General features: G+C 42.5%; 1 protein-coding gene and 1 non-coding gene across 3 annotated transcripts in view; both read left to right on the top strand.

Moving 5' to 3' along the window:
* The window catches only part of SBK1 (SH3 domain binding kinase 1), a 94,223-nt gene that overhangs the window by 52,596 nt on the left and 18,264 nt on the right, over window positions 1-23,363 (top strand). The window lies entirely within an intron of this gene.
* On the top strand, window positions 8,757-8,871 carry LOC132782205 (U5 spliceosomal RNA). Its single transcript, XR_009632043.2, has one exon. It is a non-coding gene; the product is annotated as a U5 spliceosomal RNA (small nuclear RNA).

Raw genomic sequence — 23,363 nt, 5'->3', positions numbered from 1 at the left:
GTGTGCCTTCTCCTTTCCCACTTGGGGGCAGAGACAGACAGCGGAGGAAATGGATAAAGTGTGGGAAGGAGGGGTCTCGCTGGGAGGGGCCAAGGAGCCTCTCTCTCTCTCTCTCTCTCTCTCTTTTATCAATGGGCTGCATTGTATTTCCTTTCCCCCACTCTTGTGGTTCCATCGCCATTCTGGTTCCACCTGCTTTGGCAGGACTAGAAGCAAAGAAGACCAGACATGGGTGCGGACTATGTATTGTAGCATGACAACCTTATGCTCAGCTTTCTGCCCTCATTCCTGATTATATGTGTGAGAGAAAGCCTGGAAGAAGAGTCCATGGCTTTTTCTAGACTGCCGTATCACCAGATTATCAAAGCAAAAAGTCCACACCATCTGCTTTGAACTGGATGATATGAGTCTACACTGCCAGATAATCCAGTTCAGATCAGATTACCTGGATTTTATATGGCCGTGTACAGGAACTCCCATTTTTATCACAGCATTCTCAATGGCAAGGGGAAAAAGGAGGGGTCCTGAAGTTGTTAGGAATTGTAGGAGTTCAAGTCCAAAATAACTGGAGGGGAGAAGTTTGCCTATGCCTGTACTAGACAGATTCGTTTGGCAGCTGTGGATGGGGAGGTGCCAACTTAAGGTGGAAGGGCCAACACATCTGCCTGTGAGGGTGAGGTCATAGAACCATGGAATAATAGAGTTGGACCATTAGTCTAACCCCCTTCTGCCATGCAGGAAAAGCACCATCAAAGCACCCCTGACAGATGGCCATCCAGCTCTCTAGCCATCCATCTATCAAGAGCAGGCTTCGATATGGAATGGGCTGAGGAGGCTGAAGCCCTGTCTACACTTCTATATAAAGTCCAGATTATCTGCTTTGAACTGGATTATATGGCAGTGTGGACCAGGCATGGGCAAACTTTGGCCCTCCAAGTGTTTTGGACTTCACCCCCCCACAATTCCTAGCAGCCCCAGCCCCCCCCTTCCTTTTTTCTTTATGCTTAAGCGGCTGAGGTGGAAAAGGAAACGGCTTGAGGCTGCTAGGAATTGTGGGAGTTGAAGTCCAAAACATCTGGAGGGCCAAAGTTTGCCCAGGCCTTGTGTAGACTCACATAGAGGTACGTTTTCATATGTGTTTCTGTGGTGTTTTGCTGTGCTTATGTGTTTTAATTGTTCTGTAGCCTGGGTCAGGCGGGTAAGAAATAAAATTATGATTGGATAATTAATCTGGATTGTATGGCAGTCTAGAAGGTGCCTGAGACTCTCATAGTGATGGTCTGTCTCCCCAGTTTTCTCCCTACGCTTTTGAACATCATGTGGCAACAGATTTACCCTTCACAAACAAACAAACAGCAAAGGCGAACATGCCTGTACTTTGGGTTTAAGTTCTCTTGCATTGCTCTTTTATAGATCTTGTGCACTGTCCCCAGAATGGGTGGGATCCATATTTTTAAATAATCTGCCACCATATGCCATTTTTTCCCTTCACTTCTTTGTGGTTGGTGTTTTCCAAATGACTGTTCACAAACTCTTATCTGCCATGCCTTCGATTACCTTGATGCCAAGGAGGGTGACAGGTTTCAGCTCTGCCTTTTATTGCCAGACACTGTTATCCTTTCCATGGCTCTGTGTCCTGCATTATGTGGCCTCCAGCAGCCCCAAGCAGCAGGCATTCCGGCACTGGATGATGGGAATTGTAGTCCAACATATCTGGAGGTCACTCGTTTGGTGAAGGCTAACCTAGCGTTTTCTCCTCACCTTCCTCCTCATCTGTTTACTGGAAATGCTAGTGTTTTGTATATAGGCACACCAAGCTATTGTCCTTCCTGCTTCATTGCTGGCAAGGTTGGCATGGCTTGCAGAATATTTTATCTGCTTAATAGGATGATTAGAAATTTAGGTCTGTGTGAACCTTGTATGTTATATTTGGCATTCATTGTGGCCATTCTTATGCTTTTCTGCAGTAGTGCATGCATTCTGTATTTTTTTAAAAAAAATCTGTACCAAAATAACCCAGATTCTGCACCTGAAAAGCAGGGTTCTGCAACTGGCAAAAGTGATGGAAATGAGTACTGTGAGTAATGAGGGCGAGAAGAAGTATGCAAAGTTGCTGAAATCCAATTAGTTTCAGCAATTTGGATGGCCCCTGCTTCATTTTGTAAAGTTTTGGAGGGATCCCGTTTTGTTTCATAATCCAAATCTCCAAAACTTCATAATTGTTTTGTTCAGATTTGTTCCATTAGCAGCAATGAGGAATATTTCAAGGCTTGTTTCTCCGTCATTTGTATGGCTATTGGGATGAAACTTGGCACACTTGTAGACAACATTTACGAATGTAAGCCTGCCAAGTTTCCGAACGTTTTGGTTATCCAATAATTTTAAGGATATTTTTTATTGTTTACATTTTTTAAAAAACAACCAAGAAATCGCATTATCCCCCTCGCCCCTCTGTAATACCCCAGACAATTATGGAGTATGTTACATTAAAAAAAACTACATCTTGAAATGTTGTGGAACAAGAAATCTTTACTAATCTCTCTGAAACATTTTGGAGGCTTCCGTTTTGTTTTGTAGTGCTTTGGAGGGGGTCCCATTCCAATTAGTAATTCAGAGATCTGTATTAACAAGTCATATAACTCTCTGAATTACAGAGCAGACCTCCGAAGCTTTGCACAGCCATAGTAGTGAGCGAGTAGTCCAACAGAGCCATCGGAGGCACACTCCCCTTGTCTAGTTGACAATGTTGTTCATCCACCAAGACAACCAAAGCTCATTCCATCCCATCACCAGGGTTGAAGTCAGACTGGAATTGATCGAGATGATGTAGGAACCACTGGAGCAAAGTGGCCACCACATATTCCAGTACCTCAATAGGTATCCAGTATAGCTGTATCCTGAGAAGGATTTTTACAACAGAAGTCTTACAATAGCTTCTTTCAGGCATGCTATTCAGAGGCATTAGTCACTTCCAGTTCTCACTCATCCAGTCCCCCTCTGGCTTTCTTTAAGAAGGGTCTAATACACATGTGCTGGCTCTAACATGTGCAGGCTCTAACGTCTAACCTGTCCTTGGGCTGCACAAACAGAAAAGGGACGATTTATATCTGTGACATTCACCAGGCCTGTATCAACTGCAGTGTCCAACTTGGAATTCATATTCGTTATTATATCTATAAGACACTGGTGAAATTCGTCATAGAGGACACTGAGAACTTGCAGTTCATCCGTGGGCCAGATTGCACTATCTATGCTGGATGGATGGCCCTTTGCAGAGGCAGTGGAACTAGAGAAGACCTTTTCCTCCTTTTTTGCAGCCTGCACTGCCACAGCATTGCTGTTCAGAGAGGTTTTAGTCCATGCTTGGTAGACTCGCTCAGAGTATTCTGCCAATGTCACTTTAATCGCCGCTTTACTTGCTTCACTGCTGCTGGCTCCTTAGAGAAATAGCAAACGGGTTAACTCCACATTGTGAGAGCGGATGCGTCGATCTCAATATGCTTCTGGCTGTTTTCTCCACTACCCTTTATTCAGCTCTTTCTTCCTTCCAGTTGAGTATCCCTTATCTGAAATGCTTAAGACCAGAAGTGTTTGGGATGTCAATTTCTTTGGTGTGGATTTCGGAATGCCTCTATTTGCAGACAGGTACACAATGAGGTGGGAGATGGGACCCAGATGGGACCCAGATCTAAATGCAAAATCCGTTTATTTCATATAAATATCATATGCATAGTCTGATGGCAACTTGATACGCAATAGTTTCGTGTGTGAAACAAGTTTGCACACATTGAACCACCAGAAAGCAAAGACGTTGATAGCTCAGCAATCTGTGTGGATGGTTTCAGATCTTGGAATTCCAGGTGAGAAATGGCCAAAGGACAATTGCCTCCGTTTCATCTGAACTCACAATCCCATAATAGCCAACTGCATTGACCCTGTCCTCTTGTGGGAGCGTCATGGCCAGCCTTTTTCACTCCCTTGTCCTCCCTTCCTTCACACCCTTCCTGCTCCTTCACTTGCCTTCCCTCATGCGATACCATGCTTTCCTCCCTTGTTCTTTCCTTGCATTTTGTTACTGCATCTCCGAGTTTCCGCATTCTTTGTCTTTCTTTCTGCCCACCACTCATTGCTCTCTGGCCCAATCCTTCTTTCCTCCTTTGTTCTCCCTTGCAATGCTTCTCCCCTTCGCATCTCACACTTTGCTGTTGTATCTCCCGTCCTGTCTCCTCTTCTTCCATATTCCTTGTGTCAACCTTTTCTATGCCATGCTCTTGAACTCAATCACATGAACTTCCCCTTCCTTTCCGCAATGCATGTTGCTGCCCTTTCTTTCATTTGTACCTTCTACCCTTTCCCCCGTTTGCCTTCCCTTGTATCTATGCAAGGTTTCCTTCCTTTCTACCTTTTATTTTATTTACCTTATTTATACCTCACCTTTCTCAACCCTGTAGGGTACTCAAGATGGCTTACATATATAGGCAACAGTTTGATGCCATGTAAAATAGACGCATATAATAAAAACATATATTAAAACAATAATTAAAAACACTTATTAAAATCAAGTTATCCAAAATCATCGTCCATGGCCGTTCCAAAATTGGCATTGCACTGTTCCATAATTCTCTAGTGGTTTACTAAAGGAACACTTGATCCCACATCCACGTATGTAGCCTTTTCCTGAAAGTCAGTAGGGACCGTTCTCTCTCCCTCCCTTCTTCCCTATGGTCTCACTTTCCACTTTTGCTTGCTTTCTAGAGAAGCATCAGCTGCTAGGGCTATGCAAAACTTCAGAGGTCAGATTCTTGTATGGTTTGTTATTAGAAATCTCCAAAATACTAATTGGAACAGAACCCTTCCAAAGCATTACCAAACAAAACGGAAGTCTCTGAAACGTTTTGGAGAGATTCGTAAAGATTTGTTGTTTCAGAGAGTTTCAAGATGTAAGGTAAAGATTTCCCCTTGACATTAAGTCTAGTTGTGTCCGACTCGGGGGGGGGGGGGGGCTGGTGGTGGTGGTGCTTGTATCCATTTCTAAGCCAAAGAGCTGGCGTTATCCATAGATGCCTCCAAGGTCATGTGGCCAGCATGACTGCATGGAGTGCCATTACCTTCCTGCCGGAGTGCTGCCTATTGATCTATTCACATTCACATGTTTTCGAACTGCCAGGTTGGCAGAAGCTGGGGCTAACTGCAGGAATTCACTCGCTCCCCAGATTCAAACCACCAACCTTTCAGTCAGCAATTTCTTTTTTTTTAAAATATCTTTATTGCAAAGTTTTTCAATACACATTTAAAACATCCCCTTGACATTAAGTCTAGTTGTGTCCGACTCTGGGGGGGGGGGGGGGCTGGTGATCTCGCTCCCCAGATTCAAACCACCAACCTTTCAGTCAGCAATTTCAGCAGGTCAGCAGTTTAACCCATTGCACCACTGTGGGCTCCATGTAGTTGTTTTTTTTTAAAATTTAATTGAAAAAAATGAAAAAATCCTAGAAATTAGTGGATGTCTAAAACATTCTGAAACTTGGTAGGCTTAAATTTGTAAATGTTGTCTATAAGCATGCCGAGTTGCATCCTGATAGCCATAAAAAAATGACGAATGAACCTCAAGATTTTTCCCATTGCTGCTAATGGAATAAATTGTAATGAAACAATTCTGAAGTTTCAGAGATTCAGATTACAAAATGGGACCTCTCTGACTCTTTACCATACAAATCTCTGAAACAAATTGCAAATCAGATTTCAGCTGCTTGAATGGAGGATTGGTAAGTAGACTGTCAAGAAAAGCAGCCATGGCCTTGCAAGTTGAGAAGGGAAAGAGGAGGATCAAGCGAAGTGGAGGGAGATGGGGACAGTAAGGAGGAACAAGTAGGATTGCGTTGGGGAGCCCCCAGTGGCGCAGTGGGTTAAACCCCTGTGCCGGCAGGACTGAAGACTGACAGGTCGCAGGTTCGAATCCGGGGAGAGGCAGATGAGCTCCTTCTATCAGCTCCAGCTCCTCATATGGGGACATGAGAGAAGCCCCCCACAAGGATGATAAAAACATCAAAAATAATCTGGGCGTCCCCTGGGCAACGTGCTTGCAGACGGCCAACTCTCTCACACCAGAAGCGACTTGCAGTTTTTCAAGTCGCTCCTGACACGACAAAAAAAAAAAAGTGGGGGAAGGCAGCAGCACTGGATATCTTTCCACTTCTATATCTAGCATTGGAAGAATCCAAGATGGTTGTTATATGCTTTGAAGTTGTTGTTTTTAAATCAACTTTATTTTTAAAAGTTTTAAAAGTTGCATTACAAGTCAATAAAGTGAATCAAGAAAAGAAATAGAATAGAAACATAAAAAATGCAAAGAAAAAAAAGAAAGATTGAAAAAATAAAAGAGAAAAATTAATGACCTCTGATCTATTCTCACCTGGCCAAAAGAAAACATTGGTGTCACCCTCAGGGCCTCCCAATGCTGGCTCCTGTCTTGAAGGAAAAAAAAAAAACCCAAACCCACAAAATTTTCTTCGAAACTCAAAATTGGCCTGTACTTCTCTTCCTCGTGCAAAAAGTGAACAAAACGTTTCCAGTTTTTCTAAATTTTTCTCATTGTCCCTTCTTTTAGTAAACATGTTAATTTGTCCATCTTGGCCAAGTCCATCATTTTTATCATCCAATCCTCTGTTGTCGGTGCTGTGAGTTCTTCCATTTCTGTGCATAGAGCAACCTGGCTCCTGTGGTCACGTATTGCAACAGTTTATCATAGCCATTTGTATCAGTCAGAGCAAGTAGAAAAGCCTCAGGTTTCAACTGGACATTTTTCCCCAAAACCTTCTGGACCACCTTATGCATTTGAATCCAATATTTCTTGGCATGTTTACATGTCCAGTACACATGGTAGAATGACCTCTTTTGCTGGTTGTATTTCCAGCAAGTGTTGGAAATCTCTTTACTACTACATCACACTAACTAGTTGCTATCATCAAATGGAACTTTTTCTGTAAAAAATGCATCGTTTTACTGTGTCACACCATGCAAAAACAAGTCACAAAAAGTGTTGGGAAACCCCAGTGGGATGAATACTAGAATGGTCATAATGTTTGCAGTTTAAGATGTATTATAGGCAGAAATTGCACAGGCTCTTGGAGAACTAATAATAATAATAATACTTTATTTATAACCCACCCTCTCTCCCTGAAGGCACTCAAAGTGGTTTGCAAAAAACATAAATGGCAAACATTCAATGCCCCAAAACAGACAAACAACAGGTAATCAAGATGGAAAATGAAATAAAATGAACTCAGTATAACTTATAAACAACCAAAAACCGAGGATTAAACTAAATAAACATAATAAACACAAGGAGTCAAATTAATTAAAACATAATACATTAAAGGCATAATATAGCAGAAAAAGCAGAAATCCAATTTTCTGTGGAGAAAATGCAAAACCCAACCACCTTTGGAAGTCTGCCTAATGGTAGGACTGGTTTGAATCTAGCAAATTGCCAGGCACTGATATTTTTTTGTAGGTCTCCAAGACTTTTAGTGAATCCACAAAATGGGGTGATACACAGGGTTTTCAAACATATCCTGAATTTTTTAAAAAGCCTTTGAAAACCAATACAAAAGTCGATTGGCTGCCACAGCTTCTGCCAGCAATACATCTTGGGAGCTGTTGTTTTGTGAGCGCGCCCAGCATTAGAGAAGTCATAGCTGCTTCACAGAAAGAAAGAAAGAAAGAAAGAAAGAAAGAAAGAAAGAGAACAATGGATTTTGAAGGTTATTGGCATGGGTCGAGGAAAGATTTGAAACTTTTATGCTCCTTGGAATAAGGACCCACTGCGTTTAGCAGATGGTCTTAACACCAAGTATGTGTACATGAGTTTGCAGGCAAATCTGGGGCATACATGCATATGCATGGCATGTCAAATGCACAAATGTCTTACCATTAGGTGTAGTGAATTCTCTGAGAACGGATAGCTATTGGTGGTGGGAAGCAGTAGCAAATCCACCCTGCTCCTCTGTTGTCAGGTGGAGCTGTATCTCCAACTCTGCCTAAGTTAGTTCAATGAGTGGTTGTAGCAGAAAACATTTTATCCACCCACTAGTGAGATTCAGCTGCTAGGCCTGCCAAACTTTTTAAATGGAATAGTGTGGGGGAGACCCCAAAGGTCATCCAGTCCAATCCCCTCCTTTCAGTCAGGCTGGAAGGCACAATGGGAAACCCTCTTGGCAGACAGCCACCCAGCCCCTCCTTTAAAACTTCCAGAGAAGGAGACTCCATTGGACTCAGTGGTAGCATAGTTTACAGTTCTAACCATCAGGAAGTTCTTCCTAAAGTCTATGTGGAATCTCTTTTTCTGCGATTTGAATCCATTGCTTCATGTCTAAGACCCTCATCATGCGGGAATATCCACTTTAAATCCTGTCATTAATATATTTTATATTCTGCACTATCTCCCCGAGGGGACTCAGGGTGGATTACAGAACACATATAAGGCAAACATTCAATATCATTATACAATTAACAAAGACAGACAGTACATAAACAGAGGTAAAGGCTTCCCATCTTTTCCCATCTCTGGCATCTGGAGGCTGTGCTCGACTCCAGCCACAGGGAGGTGCTGCTGCTTCATCTTTCATTCTGAGGAGCTTTGTTATCCATAGATGCCCTCCCGATCGAATCACCAGCATGTCCGCATGGATGCCTTTTATTATCTCCCCGCCAAAGAAGTACCTATTTATCTACTCACATTGCTGTTTACTCAGGCTTTACTCTGGCTACTCTTCAGATCGTATAAATCTTTTACCTTTTACTAAAGATTTCCGTGGAGAGGAACATTTATGAGTTTTTCCACATTGCTGTTTTTTAACTGCTAGGTGAGCAAAGGCTGGGCTGACAGCAGGAGCTCACCTCAACCCAGGATTGAACTGTTGACAATATTTTCTGCAGCTAGCAGTTTAACCCGCTCTGCTAAGCCTGGCCTCCAGCAGCCACCGGATTGAAAGTGGATAGATAGTCAAGTGCTGCTTTGAATCTCCTTGTGGAGAGAAAAAGCAGGGTATAAACAAACATAATAAACATAATAAGTGATGAGGTTCCTACTCTCGAGAAGTGGAAAACAAGCTCAACCACTTCTTCTCCACGGGACATCTTTTCACGTATTTGAAACATGGCTTTCATGTCCCCTCTCAACCTTCTGTTCTCCAAGCTAAACATTCTCAGCTTCCTAAGGAATTATAGGAATGCATGGCTTACGAATCTTTGATAGTTTCTCTGGACATATTCCAGCTTGTCTGTCTCCTTGAATTGTGGTGCCCAGAACTGGAGGCAGGATTATTTCTGGTGAAGTCTGGCCAAAGCAGAATGGATGGGGTATGACTCCCCTCGATTTAGACCATATACAGGCAGTCCCCTAGCTACAATCACCCGACTTACAAATGACCCATAGTTAAGAACAGAGGTGAGACAACAGGAAGGGAGAGAAATCTTCCCCATCAGAAGGTAGGGAAATCCATTCCTGGAAGAGTTGTTATCATAGGGAAAAGGGGTCTCCAATGAAGCTGTATCTCCTATCCTTGTTTCCACAACAAGCCAATGTTTCCAAAACCCGATTCTCACAGAGAGAAAGTGAGGTGAAATCATCTGAACAGCAGCCCAGACAGCAAAGAAAACACAACAGGATTGTTCATCCTTCCTTAACCTATCCAAAGAAAGTCAATATTGTCTTCTTGTAGATACATTTTCAAATGTATCCCCAATGTATATACATCTCCTGTATATTTTCCCATTGATTTTCAGTGTCTGTGTGTGCATTTTCCAGTTGCAAATCTGTGTAGTCATTTGCATCCTTAAAAACATAAACATGGTTTTGTACATATTTTTGTTTCCCCTGAAATGTGCTGCCAGCTTCACACATTATCAAGGCAAGCTGTGCTTTGTCTCGCAATGCCTCTCATACGGTGTGAAATAGACACTTCCAGTGAGAATCTCAATTCTAACTCCATTTCCCCCAGTTTTTCTTAGAAATGCCTTCCCCGGCATTCAAATCAATGCACTTTTGACATGTAACTTCAGGACGATCCTTTGGGATATATCTGTTTCTTAGGTTCTTGGGAGAGAATGGTAATGAAATGCCACAAGGAATTAAATAAAAAGTGAGTTATTATATACAGGTTAACCAAAAGACTTGGGTTTTTTGGATTTCAGATTTTTATTCTTTATTTTGGAATATCTACAATGGGTGTGCAAAATTTCGTTTTTAATTAGTAAGCCGTATCTAATTCATAAGGTTTGTATATACAAACAGATATCAAGAAACACTGGGGGGGATGCAAATGCAAAAACTTAAGAATAAAAACTTACCCAATATTTTCTCGTTTGAATTCTGTAATGCTCGAAAGCCTATCCAAGTCAGTTTCATTTTCAACACAAGCTGAAATTCCTCTTTAAATTAATGGTCTCTTGCCATGAGGAGAGGAAAGCAGCAGGGCAGGACGAGCTGAGTGAGCTGGGAAAGTGACTGAGAGCACAGAATTCGGAGAAATAAGAGTTTGGGAAAGCGAGGAGCCCTATGGCAGAGACTGCAAAAGGCCCTGCCCTCAACCACATTTCCCAATAGTTAACTCATTATAGTTACGATACGGACCCTGTCCAATTTCGGAAACACTTTAGAAACTATTTTCCCCCGCCCCCTAATTTCGTAATGAGTATTGAAACATTTTTTTCAATGATCGCACAGGCCCAATGTCTACATTTCCTTATATATACACCATCCAGAAGTTCTTCCTAGTGTTTTTCAGTGGAATCTCTTTTCCTGCATTTTTAATCCATCGTTCCATTGTTTCCTAGGCTCCGGAACAGATGAAAGCAAGCTTGCTCCATCTCTCAAAAGAAATTCTTCCAAATATTTAAATATAGCTCTCATGTCCCTTTTTCTAAGCTTTCTTTTCAGTAAGCTAAACATAAAGATGCACAACTCTCTATGTTGCCCTGAAATCCAGAGAGTTTTATGCATCCAACAAAGTGCCAATACAAGTTATGAGTGCAGGACTTCTTCATATGCTGCTCAGCTATTGTGCAACTTTGGGTGCAAACCATAGAGCTCCAAATAAACCATCTAAAGTACCTGTAAATACATCAACAGAAATGCCCTTTAGGGACAAAAAGCGGAGTATAAATAAATATAACAGCAACAACAACTTCCACAAAAGTGAAAAGGGCCTAATGCTTGTCTTGGTCAATTGCAATACCATTCGTCTCTAGTTCTCCCTTGTTTTCAAAACTGACGTAGAGACCCTACTTTAAGGTTTCCAGGAATTCTTTGAGGTTTCCACAAATACAGTGATACCTTGAGTTAAGAGTTTAACTCATTCTGTGACTGAGCTCTTAACTCAAATCTCTCTTAACTCAAATAACTAATAAAATGTACTTTATAAATAACAAATAATGTATAAGTGCATGTTCATATGGAACAATAAAAAGAATGACCAACTTAAAAATGGTATAAGCACAAAGTTGTGACAAGGAAGCACCAAGTAAAGAAGAGGCCATCCTCTTTCCCTCTCTTACTCTCTTGTTCTCTTTCTCTCTGTCTTTCTTGATGAAGCCAAACAGACTAGGAATAAAAACCACACAACATTAGTTCACCCAAATTCTCTCTAAGCGGACAGCAGTTTATCTCCCAAAACAGACAAGAGCACGAGGCCCGGAGGCTGCTCCCTTGAAACCCTGAAGCTAGTGCTCCCTCTTAACTCAAAATGCAGTTCTTATGTCAAAGCAAAACCCAAATCAAGTGACAGTCTTAACTCAAAATGTCTTCATTTGAGATGCTTTTAAGTCAAGGTCCTGCTGTACTGTGTTTGGTTCTGAGCACCACCATTCAAGAAGGATATGCCCAGAGAAGGGTGACTAAGCTAAGCAAGGTTTTGGAAAGCGGGCCCTGTGAGGAATGGCTGATTGTACCATGTTTAAACTCATTTTTCAATAAGAACTAATTACTTATGCAGAGGGAGATTTATACCGTGAGGTTGCAGAAATGTGTGTGTATATATAACACTTGATTTGTATTCTATCCTATTTCCCCGAGGGGACTCAGGGCAGATTCCAGCATATAGACAAACACAGGCAAACATTCAATACCTTGAAACAACAAAACACAAATACACAGACAAAGGGAAATGCTTTGTCTTTCCTCTCCATCTCTGGAGGAGGTATTTATCTCCATTTCCAAGCCAAGGCACCTGCATTGTCCGTAGATGCCTCCTGGTCATGTGGCTGGCATGACGGCATGGAGCACCGTTTACCTTCCTGCTGAGGTGGTACCTATTGATCTACTCACATTTGCATGGTTTTGAATTGCTAGGTTGGCAGGAGCTGGGGCTAACAGAGGGAGCTCACCCCATTCTGTGGATTCGAACTGCCAACCTTCAGGTCAGCAAGTTCAGCAGCTCAACGGTTTAACCCGTTGCATCACTACAGCCCCTATATGAAAACCCCCCGAAGTTTCTGGGGTAGAATAATGTAAGGAGTGCACAATTAAACAGAAAACAACACTTTCGAACCAGGAACTGAAAATATTTTGAATTTTGTTATCTAGTGTAATAAACCAAGTGACCAGACAGTCACTCTGAGGAACACAAAGAGCACAAATAAATGCAGAAGAATCATTAGGAGGATGGCTAGAATCCTGCATCGGGTCTCATCTACCTGCGTCTCCATAGCTACGCCTCTGCAGGGTCTTTGGGAAGTCCCTGGAAACAGCATCTTTGCAACGCATTCAGCAACACATGGAATGAGATGGATGTTTCATTGTCGATCCCCTTGAGGGATGGGATGCTGTGTTGCTTTCAACAGTGCGGTTGTTCTTGGTGGACAGGAGATTCTGGTCATGGCTTAATTGGAACAGAATTCTCTCCTCCACTGCTACCAAAAGAGTGATTTTGGAATGGAGTTGTCCTGATTAGAAGGCATGATCATCAAGTTTGCAGGTGACACTAAATGGGGAGGGATAGCCAATACTTCAGAAGACAGGAGCAGAATTCATAATGTTCTTAACAGATTAGAGAGATGATTGGCCAAAACTAACAAGATGAAGTTCAACAGGGACAAATGCAAGATACTCCACTTTGGCAGAAAAAATGAAATGCAGCGCTACAGAATGGGGGACAATGCCTGGCTTTATAGCAGTTTGTGTGAAAAAGATCTTGGAGCCTTTATGGAGAACAAGTTAAACATGAGCCAACAATGTCATGCAGAGGCAATAAAAAGCCAGTGGGATTTTGGCCTGCATAAATAGGAGTCTATTGTCTAGATCTAGGGAAGTTATGCTACCCCTTTATTATGGAATCGCCTGGAATCACACTGTGTCCAATTCTGAGCATTGCAATTGAAGGGAGATGTTGACAAGCTGGAAAGTGTCCAGAGGAGAGTGACTAAAATGATCAAGGGTCTGGAGAACAAGTCATATGAGGAGGCAGCTTAAAGAGCTGGGCATGTTGAGCCTTCAGAAGAGAAGGCTGAGAGGAGACATGATGAGGACCAAGGACAAAGATGTGAGGGGACGTCATAGGGATGAGGGAGTCGCCTTGTTTTCTGGTGATCTGGAGACAAGGGCATGGAACAATGGCTTCAAACTACAGGAAACGAGATTCCACCTGAACATTAGCAAGTATTTTCTAACTGGGAGAGCTGTTCAGCAGTGGAACTCTCTGCTCTGGACTGTGGTGGAGGCTCCTTCTTTGGAGACTTTTAAACAGAGGCTGGATATGTTAGAGTTCATTTCTGAAGTAACAAGTGATGTAAGGATCAATGTAGCAGTGAATGAGCCAAACCACCTGGCCAACATTGTGTAGTTACAGCCAGGGTGCGCCAACTGCAGGAGGAATAAAGGAACTAAAGTACAACTCCTTGGTGTGGGTTGTTAGAGAGGTGTGTTTGGAGGAATTAGAGGAGTTCACTGGAAGGAGTTTGGAGTTCTACAAGGCTTGTGTCTTAAGGAGAACATTTGGACTCCGTATGTATATATGTTCTTTGCAAAAGAACTCTGCAAAAGAAAATGACTGAGTTTGTTTCTTGGTCAAAAGCAAAAGCCTTCCGTGTTCGTGAGTATCTACATTCATCTTCATCGTGACAGGATGACAATCTGTCAGGGGTGCTTTGAATGCGGTTTTCCTGCTTCTTGGCAGAATGGGGTTGGACTGGATGGCCCACGAGGTCTCTTCCAACTCTATGATTTTATGATTCTATAATTTCTACCCTCATAATTCACCAACAGGATTATGACTATAATTTGGGGAGGATTATAGTAATTGTTATAATGGTTAATTTAATTTGGAACCAGATGGCCTGGGGCTTGATTTCTATGAACTTCCAGCCAGGGTTATTATTGTATCTTTCCTCTTTTATGCTGTTGTATGTCTCCTCTTTCAGAGACAAGCCCCCAAAGGTCTTAGTGTTTGCAAGCCAGGTAATTACGTTTTGGACACTAGATAACATGAGAAGCTGGGGCTCTGGCCCACGGAGGTTGCTTTGTTTATTAAAGTGAAGGTATTGCTTTTGTGTTGCAAAGGTTTTTAATAAACAGCTCTTTCTTGGTATCCACTGGTTGGATCCAGGACTTGCTGTGGACACCAAAATGTGTGGCCACTCAAGTCCCATGATATGCAATGGCACAGTGACAAGGCAAAAACAAAATTTGCTTTTTCAATTCTTCTAAAACACTTTAAGCTGTGGATAGTTGAATAAGTGGATAGCAGAATCTGTGGATATGATCAACTGTTTACATTACAGAGAGCAACGCAAACATCACTGTTCTATCCAAAGCTTTTATATATGTGTGCATGCGTGCGTGCGTGTGCGTATGTGGATTTAGAATTCAAAAATGCCCCTGTTCTGACTTACATACCAATTCAACTTGAGAACAAACCTACAGAACCTCTCCGTAATTTGGGGACTCCCTTTGCCAGCATTTGCATATATATGTATAGCGAGATATCTCGGAGATAGACCCAAGTCTAAATACAAAATTGAAATATTGTTGAAGGCTTTCATGGCCAAAATGACTGGGTTGTTGCCGGTTTTTCCGGGCTGTGTGGCCATGTGAGGTCACAACCTCTGAGGATGCCTGCACATAGATGCAGGCAAAACGTCAGGAGGGAATGCTTCTAGAACATGGCCATACAGCCCGGAAAACCGGCAACGCAAAATTGATATATGTTTCATATATAGATAGATATTATACATATAACCTGAAAGTTGTTTTATACATATAATACCTTAAATATTTTTGTGCATGAAGCCAAGTGTGTGTGCATTAATCCATTAGAAAGCAAAGGTGTCTCCATCCCAACCACACAATGTGGACAATTTGGGATTTTGGAGGATGTTGACATTCTAAATAAGGGATGCTGATTGCTCAAGCTGTACTGAAAGCTAGGAGACAGGAGAAAGCATCGCCTCCCAGGTGACTAGGTTACATAGAAGCAGAAGTTGTGTCCCTCCACTGGTAGATAAGCCAGAATGGAAGGTTTACTGCCTTATCACACTTAGACAATACTGCAGTCTGATAGGGACCTTTGTTAGGCTGAAACTTTCCATTTCGTCCAATCTGCAAGGCTTCTCATTCTTGAAGAAGCCCTTGTGTCAGAGGAGCTCTCTTTTTCTCAATGGGGCTTCAGACGTTGTGTACTTGGATGTAGCCTTTGCCAATGTAGAGTTGCTTGTATCTGTTGGTACCTGGTCTGGCACCTGCGGACAGGTGTGCAACATCAATGGCAGTGAGAGGGACTCATAAGGAATCCTGCCTCAAATATGAGATTTCTGGAACCAAGCCGCATATAGGCAGACATTGAGAGCTTGCAATAGCACACTGTTGCTGGGAAAACCAATTTCCTCCCCAGCTACTGCACGGAGTTTGTAGCTAAATTTAGAAGGAGGAGAGGAAAGCCTGTGTTTGTCTGATATCATCATATTGCTTTCCCATTTGAGACTGCTTGGGATTTGAGGCAGAATAATAAAGAGTTGGAAGGGCTCCCGTAAGGCTGTTGAGCCCAAGCCCCCATCGAGTGCAGGAAATGCAGCTAAAGCATCCGTAGCAGGTAGCTGTCCGGATATTTGAATATACCCAAAGAAGGACACAAAGAGGAATTATCTCACCACTCTGTTCTTTTTATTATTATTTATTTTTTTGTAATATTTCCATATTCTTTCACATGAGGTAGAGGTATTAAAGTCAGGGGAAAAGGGAATTATTATTATTATTATTATTATTATTATTATTATTATATTTTTTACCCATATCTCCCCAGGGCTTGAGGTGGGTCACAGCACAGTTAAAAACGCAAAAATCTATACACATACAAAAGTGAAAATATGTATGTGTGTGTGGCTGGGGTGCCCACTTATACAGACCGGCTCAAACTTCCACAAATAGCTATAACTCCCACTACTCAGGAGACACCAAAGCCCCTCCCTCCAATGACATTGCAGGTTATAGCGAGCGCCATGAACATGTACAAGAGCCCTGCCAGTGTTTTCCATAAACACCATGCTGCCCACCACCCAAGGAAGGCTTTCATACAGGGACCATTTCATCCTAGATTTCATGTGTTTCCTGCACCAGAGACATCTCAGTGTTTCTGACTCTCTCAATTGGTGGGAAATTTGCATGAGCCTGCCCACTGCCTCTCCCTTAACCCTTTCCTATTCTTTTCTATGGCACACAGCAAACAGAGGAATAGATTAGCAACACACAAGAGAGGTTTGGGGCGAATTCGCCATGATTTATAGGAGTTATAGATACTGGGATGTATAGTTCACCTGCAATCTAAGAACTGCACTCTGAACTCCACCATGATGGACCTGGAACTAACTTGGCACACAGAACTCCCATGATCAACAAAACATACTGGAGGTCTTTGGAGGGATTTATAGGAGTTGTAGTTCACCTAACCCAGAATACACTATGAACCCAAACAATGATGGATCTGGACCAAACTCAGCGTGCATACCCAATATGCCCAAATTTGAATACTAGTGGGTTTTGAGGGGAATTGGCCTGGACATTTTGGAGTTGTAGGTACTGGAATTTATAGTTCATGTGACGGCGCGAGTGGCGCCACCTATGTATAGAACTGTTAGTTGTAAGATTTAAACTGTTGTATCATGCTTAATTCTGCCCCCTTTTACCCTGTTTATGTATAGTTGTATGGATTGGTTGCTTGTAGCTGTCAATCAGTACTGTTTGGCTCCACCTCTTCCTGCAAGAGGGGAGAGCTTCCTTTTTCTTTTCATTCTGCCATCAGAGTTCATACCACATGGACGTGAGTAAAAGACTTGATTCTAAAGGACCCTGATTTAAGTTACCTCTTAGCACCAGTTCTGAGGTTTTTTACCCTTGGGACTCATGCTTTATGTCCGGATCGTCCTGGATAACATTGAGGAGATCCCAAGTGCCTTCAAGCCGGTTCTTTTGGCACCAGAGGAAGATCCTGAGTCTTCAAAACATAGGCCATCTGAACTGGGGTTGTGGTTTGCTCCGGCATTCACAGCCATTGAGGAAAGAGGAAACTTGGTGAGGCTTCTCAGCTTCAAACCCCTTGAACCCAGGACTAATTGAGACTGTAACGTATGTTTCCTTCACCCCTCTAAAGTTTTCCAGCTCATTGCTTTGAAGAAATGACTTTGTGATAAATAAAACTTATCTTGAGCTATTTACAGTGTTTTGGGTTTTTGGGAGTTCCAGTTTCCTATAGGAGGGCAAGAAGCAATCCCTTGGGGGAAATGTGCCACGTCCATCCCTCCTTCATTAAGACTAATAGCCCCCAAGTGCGACGGCACAGTTCAACTGCAATCAATGAGCACCCTGAACTCTACCAAAGGTGGAATTGGACCAGCAAAAATACTGGAGGTCTTTGGGGGGAAATTCACCTTGACTTGGGGAAGTTTTAGGGAGCACTGTGAACCAAAACACTGATGGATCTGATATACTGAAATAGCACATACCTGATATGCCTAAATTTGATTACTGGAGGGATTTGGGGGGAACGGACCTTCCTTTCTGTAGTTCACCCACAACCAGAGAAACAGTGACCTCCACTGATGATGGACCTGGACCAAACTCGGCACACAAAAACCCCATGACTAACTCAACCTAGTGGAGGTGTTTGAGGGGACTGACTCACTATAGTGGGAGTTGTAGTTTATCCTACATCTAGAGAGCACACTGAACCCCGCTAATGATGCATCTAGAGAAAACTTGCCCAATGTAACAAACTTGAAATACTGATGGGGTTTTTCGAGGTTAACCTGGCACGATGTCAGTTGTAGTTCACCCACAACCTTATGCATTTTGTACAGTTAAAAAACTGATTTTTTTCAAATAACCTGGGCAACAACGGGTACCCAAGCTAGTACTATATAAAAATTCTACAGCACACATTAAAATTCAGTTCCATAAAATATACAGATCAAAGCATTTCTGTAAGAGACACATTAATCAGAAGAAGAAAGAAGGTGGGAGAAGTTTTCTCTGTTGTACACTGTGAGCTCCTTGGTTTTATTAATGTTAAGAACCAGATGATTGACCCTGCCAATTATGTAGCTGATTCACCTCATCCCGATAGGTGGGCTCATCCCCTTTGGAGATAAGAAGCCCTGCCAAAGTTGTATCATCCACAGATTAGGTAATTACATTGCTGTGGTGGATGGGAATGCAATCGTATGTGTACAAAGTGAAAAGCAGAGTACTCAACACACAGCTCTGTGGCATCCCAGAGCTGAGAGTGAGATTAGCTGAAGAGGTGTGTTTACCTAATCTAATCCTCTGGGAACGTCCAGACAAGAAGTCCATAATCCAAGTCTGTTCTTCACCAAAATTTAAAAACTAACATGAAGTGGGTTCCAGGTAGGGGAAGAGGTTTAACTTGGACAAGCCATAATCACAGGGGCAAAGTGAAGAGATCAAATGGACATCTAGGAAGGGAACAGAGACATGTTAGGACTGGAAATCTGTAGAACCGCATCACTCTTCCTACCACATATCATGGACCTTTCATCCTGGACTTTGGGAGCACAAGGTTGATGTCCAAGGCTAGGTTATCAGTGGTACAAATGGAGCCAACGCTCCAGGATCCTCTATGGCCATGGCTTTCTTGCTGTGCTGCTCAGATAAGATGGTCTGGAGATAACATTATCCATGTGTCAGATGACAGTTGCCATGAGTTGAAGTTGACTTGCAAGCACGAAACAAGAACTGATATAACATTGGGCAATATGAAGTTTGAATGCAATATTCTAGGAAGGGATTGGCTGTTATTGTTTGTCTTTGGGTGGCTTGTCACTCTGCTTAAAATGGAATTAATTCTTCAGACTCGAAGAGGATCTGCATTCTTGGACTAAACATTGCCCCCTTCAAGGCAGGAAAGGTATTTGCATGGCCTTGATCCTACCCCCCCCCCCCTTTTATACTATGACTCAGAGTCAAGCTGAATACCCATAACAATAAAGGGAAAGGTCCTATGTAGAAAAAAATGTTAGCCCATTTTTTGGTCAGGTATGGAGAGATAAATGTGGCATTTGGCGTTCGCACAAAGCATGATAACTGGAGCCAAACTGCATAGCTTTATTTCGTGTTGGATGATAAACAAAGCTACAGGAAATCAAGTCCCAGTGTAAGTTGACATTTATTTTATTTATTTATTATTCAAACTTATATGCCGCCACTCCCCTGGGGCTCGGAGCGGCTTACAAGAACAGGCTAAAATCTAACACAATTTAAAAACAATTTAAAAACAACAATATCAAAGATCAAAGGCCTGTTGAAACAGATATGTCTTACATGCCCTGCGGAAAGCTGATAGGTCCCGCAAGGCATGGACATGAAGTCCATTTCCTCCTGTTCAAGATCCCCTGCTGAGCAAACAAAGACCGTGGCAGGAAAGAGAAAGAGAGAGAGAATGAGAAGTCAGAGCAGGGATGAAGAGCAATGCTGGAGCTTGGAGGGATGGGAAGGAGGAGGATGATTGAAACTGACTGCTTGAGCCCCCAGAGACAAAGGGGAAAGAAGCTGGAATGTGAAGGAGGAGAGAAAGGGAGCCAGGAGAGAGTTTGTGCGCCATGTTTTCCTGCAAGTCACAGAATATAAGAGCAGAAAGCACTACAAAGTCAGAAGAATTCAAACATGTCGCGGTGTCAGTCTGAAATATACATATGCAAAGGATATGGTTTCAACATTGATACTATGGGTGCTTCTACAAACACTATAATCCATCTGCGTAGGTCCAGGAATTGGTTTTGCTGTGGGAATGATCAGATTGCCATGCCTAGAACTGGTTTGCAGCAAAGAAGGGGATGACATTTTCCAGCTTCAAGCCACTTTGTGGGTTTTTCCTTCATTTCCTGGAAAGATGCACACCAGCGCACCAGAGGGGATTACATTTTCCACCTTCAAGCTATTTTGTAAGCTTTTTGCGCATTTCCTGGAGAGATGCTCATCAGCACACCAGAGAGGGTGACATTTTCCATCTTCAAGCCACTTTGTGGGCCTTTCCCTCATTTCCTGCACATTAGCGCACCAGAGGGGACGGCATTTTCCAGCTTCAAGCCATGTTGTGGGCTTTTTTCTCATTTCCTGGAGAGATGCGCATTAGTGCACCAGAAGCCTTCAGAATGGGTGATAGCACTGAAGGTGATCAATGACTCCTGGAAGTCAGTAAGCGCCTTGCTGTCTTGTCATGCCCTTGGGGTGCTTTCCAGCAGCCCCATTTCGATCTTTGACTGCACTTCAGATGAGGCCAGTTTATTTATTTATTTATTACACGCACTTCTACCCCGCCCTTCTCAACCCCCGAGGGGGGACTCAGGGCAGCTTACAAAAGGCACAATTCGATGCCAGCATAAACATACACAATGGATAAAACAAGTATATAACATAACAATTGAACAGTCACTTTATACAACAAAATCAATAAAATCAATAAAACCAGTTTCTACAATGCGCTCTACATTTTATGGAGCCTGGGATACATAGGAATCCACTGCAGCACGTTTTAAAAGATGAACTTGGACTTTGCTAAAAAAAATTGCAAAAACCATGTATCACCCTTCGGTGCTTGCTGCAGTGTGCATTGGTGGTGTGCATTTTGTGGCCACTCCATTCCCAAGTTGGCTTCAGATAGCACTGTATGATCAGGGCCCTTAGTCTGTGAAATCCTATGCTACTGAACGGGTGCGTCTACATATAGAAGCGTGGCCCCCTTTAGCTGCTCCCACTTAACACTATGGAGTCCCAGGAAGGTGTAGTATGATAAAGTCTTTAGAGGCCATGGTGGTGCAACATGTTAAACCATTGGGCTGCTGAATTTTCTGACCTGAAGGTTGGCAGTTCGAAGCTACCAGATTAGGTGAGCTCCTGCTGTTAGTCACAACTCCTGCCAACCTAGCAGTCTGAAAATATGCAATTGTAAGTAGATCAATAGGTACCACCTCAGTAGGAAGGTAAACGACGTTCCATGCAATCATGCTGGCCACACAACCAGGAGATGTCTGCGGACAATGCAGGCTCCTCAGCTTGGAAGTGGAGATGAGCACCTCCTTCAGAGTCAGAGATGAGCACCATCTCCAGAGCTAGATAAGAAAGGGGAAGCCTTTGGCTTTGTCTGTGTATTTGTGTGTAATTGTTTCAAAGCATTGACTGCTTGCCTGTATATATGCTGGAATTTGCCCTGAGTCCCCTCTGAGGGATATAAATTAAGGTTATTATTATTATTATTATTATTATTATTATTATTATTATTTGAAACACAACAAGATGAGTCCACAGCAGACACTCTGCTGGCTGTTGTAGTGGATCACACGTCGGACACTTCCCAAGTGTCTAGGACTGTGTGATGTATCGGCGAATAATGTGTGCAGATCCCAGTAAGGTAGTCTTCTGCAGCTGGCAGATGGTAATTTTGTCAGCGCTGATTGTGTTTAAGTGCAGGCCAAAGTCTTTAGGCACTGCACCACTGGGACCACCTTGACTGACTTGTGCCAGAGTCTTTGCAGTTCGATTTTTAAATCCTCATTTTGTGTCAGCTTTTCCATTTGTTTCTCTTCAATCCTGCTGTCACCTGGGATTGCAACATCGACAATCCATACTTTGTTTTTTAACATGATTGTGAGGTCAGGAGTATTGTGCTCCAAAACTCTGTCTGTCTGAATTCGAAAGTCCCAGAGTAGCTTGACATGTTCATTCTCTGTAACTTTTTTCAGCTTGTGATCCCACCAGTTCTTTGTTGCCAGCACATGGTTTTTGTGGCACAAGTTCCAATGAATCATCTGAGCAACGGTGTTATGCCTCTGCTTGTAGTCTGTCTGCGCGATCTTCTTGCAGCACTTGAGGATGTGATCTATTGTTTCATCTGCTTCATTGCAGAGTCTACATTATTCTTATTCTTCTTCTTATTATTCTTATTATTATCTGCCCAAGAGGGCTGATGCACCCATCAAACTACAAAACCCAGGATTGAATAGCTTTGAGCCAAGACAAGTAAACGGGATTAATTCTACAGTGAAGATGCACCCTTTTGTGGCAAAGACACTGCAGTGCTACCTGCAAGTATGAAACAGGGGCCCAGCTATGTTGGGTTTGATATCTTTCTCAAAATGCAAACTCAGAACAGTAAGTACAACCTTGCAAATTTTGCCAATCTCTCCCTGTCCAAGACTTAAATTATGATGAGATTCGGTGAGATGAGGGGATGGTAATGTCTGATTCATGGGGAACAATGAATCCACAAGGTAGGAAGACCTCCTCAACGATCTGCATTGAAAGGGAGAGTGGGACATGGTTGGCACAGAAAAAGGTTCCAGTTCTTTCGGCTCATTATGCGAGTTGTGGTCCAAAACATCTCAAGTTAAAGAAGACTAGTTGTAGCTGAGTCTAGCTCAGACAATTCTTCAGAAAGATTTAAGGGAATACGGAACATGTAATCCTGGAGAGTCCCATTTCTAAGCTCTGATCTTTCTAAAGGAAAAACTGGATACAAACAAGCAATTGTTCTTCATAGTAATAATGGAAATGTTTCTTAACATGACTTAAGGCTGTTACCTGATTATTACCTGAGAGCATATTTAATTCACCAAAGTGAGACCTCCATCTCAATAAATATAGATCATGTTGTGCTTCATGGCTGTCAACTCGTTAAAGATGGTGTCACTTATCGCCCTTTAAAAACTGATTAATCAGCACGTTCCTCTATTAAATGGAAATCAATGTTTGTATGGCTACCAAACCCTTGAATCGGGTATCTATTGAACTGTGAAGTTGAAAACATACAATGACAGTCATCTCCAATATTTCATTTCATTTCCGCTTAGAGTAATTAATATGGTCT

The sequence above is a fragment of the Anolis sagrei genome, chromosome X (assembly GCF_037176765.1).
Source record: "Anolis sagrei isolate rAnoSag1 chromosome X, rAnoSag1.mat, whole genome shotgun sequence".
In the NCBI taxonomy this organism is placed as follows: domain Eukaryota; kingdom Metazoa; phylum Chordata; class Lepidosauria; order Squamata; family Dactyloidae; genus Anolis; species Anolis sagrei.
The sequence above is the reverse complement of the archived record's forward strand: the minus strand, read 5'-3'. Positions and strand labels throughout refer to the sequence as shown.